Source organism: Orbicella franksi, chromosome 15, assembly GCF_964199315.1.
Source record: "Orbicella franksi chromosome 15, jaOrbFran1.1, whole genome shotgun sequence".
Lineage (NCBI taxonomy): Eukaryota > Metazoa > Cnidaria > Anthozoa > Scleractinia > Merulinidae > Orbicella > Orbicella franksi.
Genome location: NC_138159.1, coordinates 14,165,535 through 14,175,028, shown reverse-complemented (window position 1 = coordinate 14,175,028; position 9,494 = coordinate 14,165,535). Strand labels below are relative to the sequence as shown.

The following is a 9,494-nucleotide window of genomic DNA, read 5'->3' as shown; positions in this document are numbered from 1 at the left end:
CAAACACAGCAAAGGTAACCAACCAATGAATTCACAGCAACACCCTAACAAACCGAATTCTTTTTTTAGCTGCTCAAAATTGATAATTTTTTTTTAAGTTTCTGATCCAAGAAAAACAAATCCCCTTTAACCTTTTTGTTTAATTGTTGCAAACAAAGGCTTCGCTTTTAGGCTTGGCTAAATCTATAAATCACAAAACAAATAGATTCCATGTTGCCGTTCGTCTGTTCAGTGATAGATCACAGAAGACATCAAAATGTGATATAAGAACAACAGTGACACATTCAGCGTTCGCCTCGTGTGCCACTTTTTTGCTCAAAAGCTGGGCATAAATCCCCAGACCGGAGCAGAAAAACCTTTTCGTGCTTTCTTCAGAGCCTACCAAGAGAAATTAAGTTATAATTTGTCGTATTTCCTATATAAGTCGTATTTCTTTAAAAAAAAAAAAAAAGCAAAAAAGAGCATAGTATAATTGAGAAGCGAAGATCAAGGTAAGGAAGTAAATCCCCAATGTTGGCCTTATACTCAAGGTAATCTCTCAACGTGATACCCAGTTCTTCAGCGGATGTTACTCGCGCGATTCGTGGACAGCCCAAGCCGGCAAACTTTCTCGAAACCAACATGGCCAAACGACATATCCAGGTGATCTTTGACGTCATTGCGGGGGCCTGGGGAAAGAAATTTTAATGCCGTATCCCATAAACCAATACGCGCACCAATTCAATCTGTTTTCGAATCATGGCGGCTGGTCGGCGTTATGTGAGCTCGATGTTTTAAAAATACTTCGCCATCAATGAGTGAGAAGACTTGTCACTGGGCAGCTTGTACAATGCAGTTATTGCCAAGAAGAGAAACTCTGCGTTGTTGAATGCTTTGACAACTTTTGGCGAGAAGCATTACAGACCATCCAAAGGTAAGCTCGGTGTTCTCCTGCGTTGTATGAATATGGCTTTTTTATTTCTTTGTTATGTACTGGACATTGGCTTTATCAACAGTAAATGTTACTCGTACTAAAGCTGTTATTGGTTTTTGGAAATGGTGTGTTTGTCTTAAGTTTATTTTTTATGTGCTGATTTTAAAGTAGTTTCGATGGAGCCTTCGTTGCTCTCTCGAAGTCAGTTCCATTGTCGCGGGTGGCACAAGTCTTGTGGGCATTTTGGCGCGGCAAGTACTTAAGTATTGCTTCTTTTGCCGGCTAATTGTTTTTATTATGGTTTTTTATTGTTTGTCTGGATGTCTTGTCGAGCTAAGGAAAATGTGCTTAACACCGAGTCAGTAATCCGTCTTCATTGCCCATTTCAAAACTGGTAAATTTTACAAAAACAAAAAGAGTTTAAACGAACACATTCGTCTTTATCCGGAGCACAAACCGGGTAGCTTGCCAGCCTCCCGGAAACGGGTTTCATTTAGACAATGCGCAGAAAAATTTCTGGACGAGAGTAATCCTTATTCAAGGAAGCAAAGGGTCAGCGAGCTGCTGAACTGTCTGAACGATGAAGAACTTGTGGATCTAGTTTTACCAAGGATTGCCAAAATTGTGCCACCCGTCGACTTTGTACTACACGGAACTGTTGGAACTCGCGATTTTCACAGCAAATTATGCAAGTTCAGAAATGAACTGTCCCTGCACTACCCAGAACTTCAAGCGCTGTTTTGTCAAGAGCCCTCATCAAGCACTGGTTTCTATAATCAGAGGCAAGTGTTAACTGAAATAGTTCAAAAGAACAAACCTTATTCTTGCGACTAGCTCCTCGAAATTGACAATGGTTCTTTTTTCAAGGAAGTTTTTATCCCTCGTGTTTTTAGAAAACAGCACTCAGCATTTATGGAATTTTCTTGTGGAATTGTGAGGTTACTTACGATTGGACAAAAAAAAACACAAAATGTACTGAGAAAAGAGTGGGGGAAAAAATTGGAAGGGCCCATTGGCATCAATCCAATTTTAAGTAAGGATGAGATTTTTGGTCATCTGAATGACACCTGCCAAGAATTACTAAAACAAATTGGTCTTACTTGAATTCAATGAATTTGGAGAAGTAGTTTTAGGTCATGTTGACATTGAAAAGTACATTTCATTGTTTCTTACCCAACCTGGTACTTAGAGTGTAATCAATACAGCCAATAATTGTCTGATACTAATGGATTACACTGATGGCTTTCCTTGGCTAAAATGGTCTCGTCATTTGACAGGAGAAACCAGTGTAAGAGTGAAACTAGCTGAGCCTCACAATTTACTAAGTACAGTTTTAACTGGTACCCTTTGGTTGGGGAATGATGACTATGAGACAACAAGAAAATGTGGTCAAGCTTTTTACAAACAACTTAAAGAGCTCAAAACAATTTAACACCCACTGACTGGGCAAGAAATAAAAATTATTGGATGAACATGTGGTGGATGGTAAGGAGAGGAGGTTATCTACTGGCAGTTCATCTGCCAAATCCACTTATCCAATCCCAGAAGCCCCAGAGCACCAGATCCAACTGGGCAAAATGAAGATCATCTGTCCAGAACCATTTTGGACAGTTTCAGATGCAGAGAGTTGCCAGAAAAAAAATTCAGACTTAACTGTGTGGAAAAGCCCCCACCAAAGAAAAGCACAGAGAGTTTGCTAAACAAAATCTTGGGAACACTGGGCGTAAAAATTTGAATGGTACACCCGTTTCTGAGTACTACCCTGGTACTGCTCACCTTGGCATTTGGTCAGCTGAAACGCTATGTTTGCGAATTGCAAAATTGCAGCAGGTAAAATGTGCTTTTTCAAACTAGTTTACACTGAAAGTGATTGTATTGTGCCAGAAAATATCCACATCTTCCCCGGAGAAGATTTTTTGGTTTAAACCCACCAGGACACCAAAATTTTTTCTCTAGCTTTATTTTCCTTGAAACAATGGAGGTAAAGATCTGTAGGATGGTTATGGATTTTTCCTAGAACTACACATTACGAATAACAAAAACCAAAGCATAAAGTGCCATTTTCAAAAATCATCAAAGTACTTTAAAAATTAGGAAATAATGTGCACGTCTTTCACAAGTTTGCACCCTTTTTAGGCTATTTAGAAATAAAAAGAAGGCTACCGGTACACTAAAAATCCTGCATAGTTATGAAAGCCTCTGACGTTCTTGGTTTGGAAGATGAAGATTCCATAGTTCTGGATGTCAAGTCACTACAAAAGATGGAGGGGAAGGTTTGCAGGCACTTGGCTACGCAGAGTTCTATCATTGAAGCAGACGTCAACCAGAAATCGAGTGGTAAATGGACAGAGCAATGTATTCTGGCTACTGACAAACCACCATACCGCATTACGGTGGGACTGATGCGTCAAAGAGAGTCAAAATTCAGCCAATTGAAAGAGCTGCTACTAAAATTTCCAACCTTGAAGCGAGCAGTCGATGGATGTCTACAGGCAACTTACCCACCAAGTTCGCACGTCCATGGAAATCCCGAGGAAAGATATCCGGTCCTGAAAGATCCGACTCTCGTCAGAGCCGGACAGCTAGCTTGTTTAGATCTGTTGACAACACTTCCACCGCAGAATAAACCTGAGTACGTTGTCAAAATGTACTCACTGATTGGATGTACATGTAAATTCAACACTCTTCCACGGGAAGGAATCGAGCGCTGACGAAATCCGAAAGAATTATACGAGGATTCGACTCACAGAAGACATCCTGGTAAGTAAACTTTTGACCTTTCACTTTCAGTCTAATTTAGAATAGATATCTCTCTTCCATGGAACGATTTCTATGTCGCAGACCTTCCCGCATGGTAACCGACCAGCCGCCATGATTCGAAAACAGATTGAATTGGTGCGCGCGTTGGTTTATGGGATACGGCAAGAAAATTTCTTTCCTCAGGCTCCCGCAATGACATCACAGATCACCTGGATAATGTGGGGCGATTAGTCGTGTTTCTATATAAAGGAAGGACATAATAGATCTAAGTAAAACCTATATTTCTCGTTCTTATCCTTGGGTATCTACACTGTTCTTGCTGTCCGACAGCGACATTTCCAGTTTTGGTTGCCTTTTGGCCAACATTGCCAGCGGTGTTGACAAACGACATATGATGGGCCTCTCTTTGAAAATTCAATTTAAAACCGATCGGTTGCTTGAATCTGGAAACGAAAACTGTAAACACGCTGAAAAATTAAAGGGTTTGGCAACATTTCTAAGATCCACGTGTGACGGAGTAATCTATTTGTTTGTGGTCTTGATGACGACAAGTGATAGAAATGAGCAGCAGGTGAGAATATTACATAGTGATAATTTGAAGCTGAAAATGTTAAAAGAAACCTAGTGGTACACTAACCAGGGTCTTTGTCTTTGCCTCGATCTTCATCCTGATAAAGAAAAATAATAATCACATATGGGAAACGAGAACAATTACTTACAAAAGATGTACAGAAGTAGAGAGGTATGAAGATATCGTGTTTACCTGAGCTCGTTTATCGAGAGGGAATGACGCCACCAAGGACCAAGTTATTAGGAAGAAAATAAAGCACTTCATATTCCTTGAGAAATAAAGAATAAAATATGTAGGTTATATAAAGTAGCTTCAAGTTTAGACATGTTAGTGCTGCACAAGGCTGATTTCAAGCATCAGTGTGACACTTATAACTCTCGCGCGGTTCCTTAACTCATGTGCAGTAATTAAGTCACCAAAAAAATAAGCAAGACGACTGGTCGAACTTCAGGTGGATTCAAATCATGGTATCCAAACAGATGCCCTCTTCCGTCCACTTGCTTGCATTTCTTGTCTTTTCAAGTACGTCCGAAAAACACCAAAATAAATGACACCCAAATAATCAAATTCAGTAAACAATGTTAAAATTAGGTTCCGTTCGGTAGTGTCATGGCTGCATTCGCATCTATCATCATGTCTAATGTTAAGAGCCCTTAAAAATGCCATGTGTTCACTTTATACCCACCCCCACCCCCTTTCCGAGCTCTGAATATCTCGGTTAATAGTCTGCGAGTTCTCTATGACAGGCAAAGATTCCTTATAAAACCATATGTTGCAATATCAGGGCTAACGGACTGACTTACTTTTGGACAGACAACTCAAGAAATGAAATCGAAAACAATAATCATAGCTACAAGTAAATTCGCGCATCTACTGTGGTACAAGAGAGACGATAGTATAATCTGCCAAGGGGGTTTGTTTTAATAAGACATTAAAAAAACAAACAAACAAAACAAAACAAACAAAACAAAAGCAAAACAAAAACAAAACAAACCCCCCCCCAAAAAAAAAAACCCAAAACAAAAAAAACTATTTTCCGCTCAGAAAGCCCTGAACTTTCCCTACAAAATAACATCTCTCATCTTTGATCCGTTATTTTCTCTCTCTTACCCAGCACCTACGATTTCAAACGTTTCTCAGGATCTCTAAGGAAATAACGTAAATATCTAATTGATTGAAAATTGATTTAAATACACGTAATGGAAGATAAAGAAGGTACTAATTCTGCAGTGTTGTTGAAAAAGAATGAGGAATGCTATCAAAATGACTGTCATAGCAGTTTGAAACCACCATGGCGGTCTCAAACAGCGCCCCAAAACGGTCGACACGTTAGACATGTCTGAGAGAAATAAATGAACTGCCAAAAAAAGTCAAAGCATCAGAAAGGGAATGCCATTTCCAAAATGGTAAAAATATAAATTTATGATTGTTCTAGATATGTGTATTAAACATACCAGTATTGTTCTACCGCAAAATGCAACGTAAATCGATGAAATAACGCACCTGATTACAACCAGTACAGGAATAAATGAAAATGGCCAATCATATCTCTTTTTCGAGCACAATGTATCTTACATGTAGCAGTACCCATCCCCCTTTTTTTCCCCGGGTGGGGAGGGTGGATAGAGCTACGCGTAGGCTTACAACGATGACCTGTCCTTTAGTTCCACTTTTGGAACATTCAAAAAAGTTCCAACATTAAAGAATCGGTCGACAACTTTTATTTCTCAGGAATCACCTTACGAAGCAAAAATGCCCCGATCTTTTTAACCAAGAGGGGCCGGCGTAGCTACAACACGGCATTGGTGATGAAACGTTGATTTTTCTACCAATGTTATGAACAGCAAATTTGAAAGACAGGTAACGAAGAGAATAACGCTAGAAAAACTAGACTTATTAAAACAAACGTGTCATATTATGATTCAAACGGAAATAAAATCTCTTCGATTCCTCGGCTAAATTCTAGAAATCCGGTTTCTTGTCGTAATTATTTTCTCGTTGATGTTGATCATATTGTGATCAACATAGGTACAAATTTTCTCCATGCAAGATACGACGAAGATACGACGTCACGCAGTTAGTATTTTGTCTAATTTATGGTACCTCCACTTGAATTGATTTGTCAATGATTTAGAAAAAAAAAGTTTTTAATGTATCTCTGAAACGATCATTGTAATAAAGGTAAAATTCAAAAGTATAATAAAATATCAAATATCAAATAAGAAATTTAAAAACCAAAGAAAACATTTGCGGAGCTCTCGATCGATGAATTGATCGGTTGGGTATTTCTTTTACGACTTATTTGTCATAACCGTAATGGTTCATTTTTCAAATCGATGACATTACGGACATATTTCTTTCCTGAGAGCGGTATGAAACTCCATTAACTGGTTACCTCATACAAACGCTGTATTTTTGAGATGGGACTCCTCGGTTGATCCATTCTTGCATGTACCAGTGACAGAGAATTTACTTCAAAAGACTATTAACTGTATTCGAAAAGAAGACAAAAGTAACTGAATCAACTTGACCAGGCATCTTAATGTTATATTGTTTCACACCCAGTAAAAAGGTGGCTACAATATGCAACTAATAATACGATAGTGATGTTTGGTTTTCTTGTTCAAATAGAGCTGGAAGTTGCAAAAATGATGTTAATCGGTGTAAATTCTTCCCCCTTGTTTGTACGAAACTGTCCTCTTAAGATCGAAAGCGTCTCCGAGACACGGAATCTACAGAAATGTTAACACAGAAGCCAAGAGCAATAGCAGTCCTTTAAAATGTTTCGCTCGAGCTTATCGTACTCTGCAAAAGCAAAGGGAATGAGCTTCGAAAAGAAACTTATGATTCCTTCAGTTTTTCTTAAGCTGGTAACAAGGGATTGAGGGCAAATTTAAAATGTAACTTAAAATACTTACTGCGTAAGAATCTTCTCCTTGAATGACTTTGTTTAAATTACTCTTCTGAGATCCAAGTCTTTTCAACTGCTTCGCTCTCTGTGGAGAACTGAATGTTGTCTTTTGCTTTACCTTAACTTAAGAAGGCCTAATAATGAAATTATTACACGAAACTGGCATATTATGGAGGCTCAAGTTACAACTGCCAATACCTGCCGGCACTTGAAGAGACTGAAAGAAAGCGCATGCGTCTGGGGCAGGCTTTGTAGTTTCCAGCGAGAAAAGCTGAATGTTCGTCCTTATGCTAGAAACGTTAAGAAACTCAAGATCATCCCGGAATTAATTAATTTAAAGACTAACACGCAGTCTTGCATTCCTAATGTTAATTTAAAGACAAATTTTGTGTGCGAAAATTACGATCAACGATCACAGTAATGTTATAAACAAAAGATTACAAAAAATGTGAGAAAGTAGGGCCGACTAAGCAAGTTTGTCATCTTCTCTTAGGGAAATTTGATAGCTGGTTTTCACATAACGTCACTAAAATCCGAACTACAAAACTATTGATCTTCCTGAGATTTTACTTAAATGATGTATAAGAGCAGCTGAAAACTATTATTCATACACATTTTCGCTCCGAATGGGTTCTTGGTTTTGTGATACACGACGCTTGAATTTCTAAGCTTTTGCGTGACGCAGCATTTACATGACGGCCTAGAGAGCTGTCATGATGGTTAAAAAAGTGACTCATTTCGGGGCACTTGGCTATCTTAACAGTTCATGTCTTAAAAAAAGTCTTATTTTAATGTTTTAGAGTTCCTCGAGGGATAAATTCACGCTTTTGTAGCAAAACTCAGTGATAGATGTTTCTGTTGGTTTCTGGCCGCCATGTTGGTGCCCATACGGATAGGCACCAGCATGGCGTCTCCATACAAATCTCTATAAATTTGGGTAAAACATTTCTCCCATATCTCGCATAAGAAAAATTGCTGTGACCACAATTTTGGCGAGAGTCTTTGCATATTTATCTTCTTTTATTTCCTAGATTCTGGACTTTATCTATTGACAGGTTTTGATTTTTATTTTGATCTATTTCGACTTGCGTGACACTGAAAACCAGCAATACCCTGATAGTTCGGAAATGTTTTCTGTGAAAGTCGAGCTCCAAATTAAACGGACAAAACATGACCATTACTAAACACTGTTAAATCGAGTTTTGAACCAAACGCGAAAATAGCCATACTTTGAAGGCACGTTTTAAAAATGTGGCACCTGTTTGAAACTGCTGAACTACATGAATAGAAAATATATATGTCCCTTAATTTAAAACAATAATAAAATTTGTCTGCCCACTAGTACACCTAAGTAAAACGCTCTGAGAAACTTCGTAAAGTATAATAAAGATAAAATCTCGAACTATATGATATTCTCTCGTTATTTTCTTGTAACAGAGTTGTGTCTTTACAAGAGTGAAACCCATGTAGCGAATTATTGTATATTTAAGCTGAAAGAAACTAATGTACATGTATGTTGACCCCAGGAAAACAATTCTTGGCTTTCACTGTCACGCAATCCTGACGCGATAAAAACTTTATTCGATAACCATTTAGTGGATTAAATCAAGAAATTGTGATGTTATAGGAAATTAATAAAGATGACACTTCGCTAATTTTTACGTCTGTGCGTTTTCCCAAGCTCAGATATTCGTCGAAATATTTTGCACAAATTTACAGAGACCAGTACCTCCGCGGTACGCCAACATTGCGGCCGGAAAATAGTGTAAACATCTGGAGCTTACTTTGGCTATCTAGGCGGCTGATTATCTGTACTGAACAAACAAGCATTTACATAAGCACTTTTCCTAGTACTTTAACTGCTGATTGGGCTAAAATCACGACATAAGTATATGTTTTTCGAGAAACGCGTTCGTAGGTCACGCACCGCCATAACTCGGATAATCAAAATGTCTCGCTTGCTTGAGAAACGCAAATAACAACGACAAAGGCTGAGGAAAATAGACTGAAACGTTTATAGGCGGATATAAAGGCGTTGACTCTTTTCACGCCCTAAAGACCTGCAAACGTGTAATAAGCTGTTAATCAATTACAAGAAACGCAATCAAAAGCAGAAGAGCTTAAGCACATCCATTCGATTGAATTTCGTACAACTTCAAATGCAGAACATTTAGCTCAATTGCAATATAGCTAGTGCTTCTTAGTATAACGACTGCCTGGGTACACGCAGCAAAGCGTCTGGTTACATTATTTTCGGGTCTCATGTTTCAGTGCCGGAGTTCTGAGTTCAGAATGTGATATAATCCATATCCTACAACTACTCACATGCTCTTATTAAA

The 9,494-nt window shown here is 38.4% G+C and overlaps 1 pseudogene; it reads left to right on the top strand.

Annotated features, from left to right (window-relative positions):
* The first annotated feature begins 466 nt into the window (after window positions 1-466).
* On the top strand, window positions 467-2,384 carry LOC145470403 (uncharacterized; annotated as a pseudogene).
* Window positions 2,385-9,494: the final 7,110 nt, after the last annotated feature.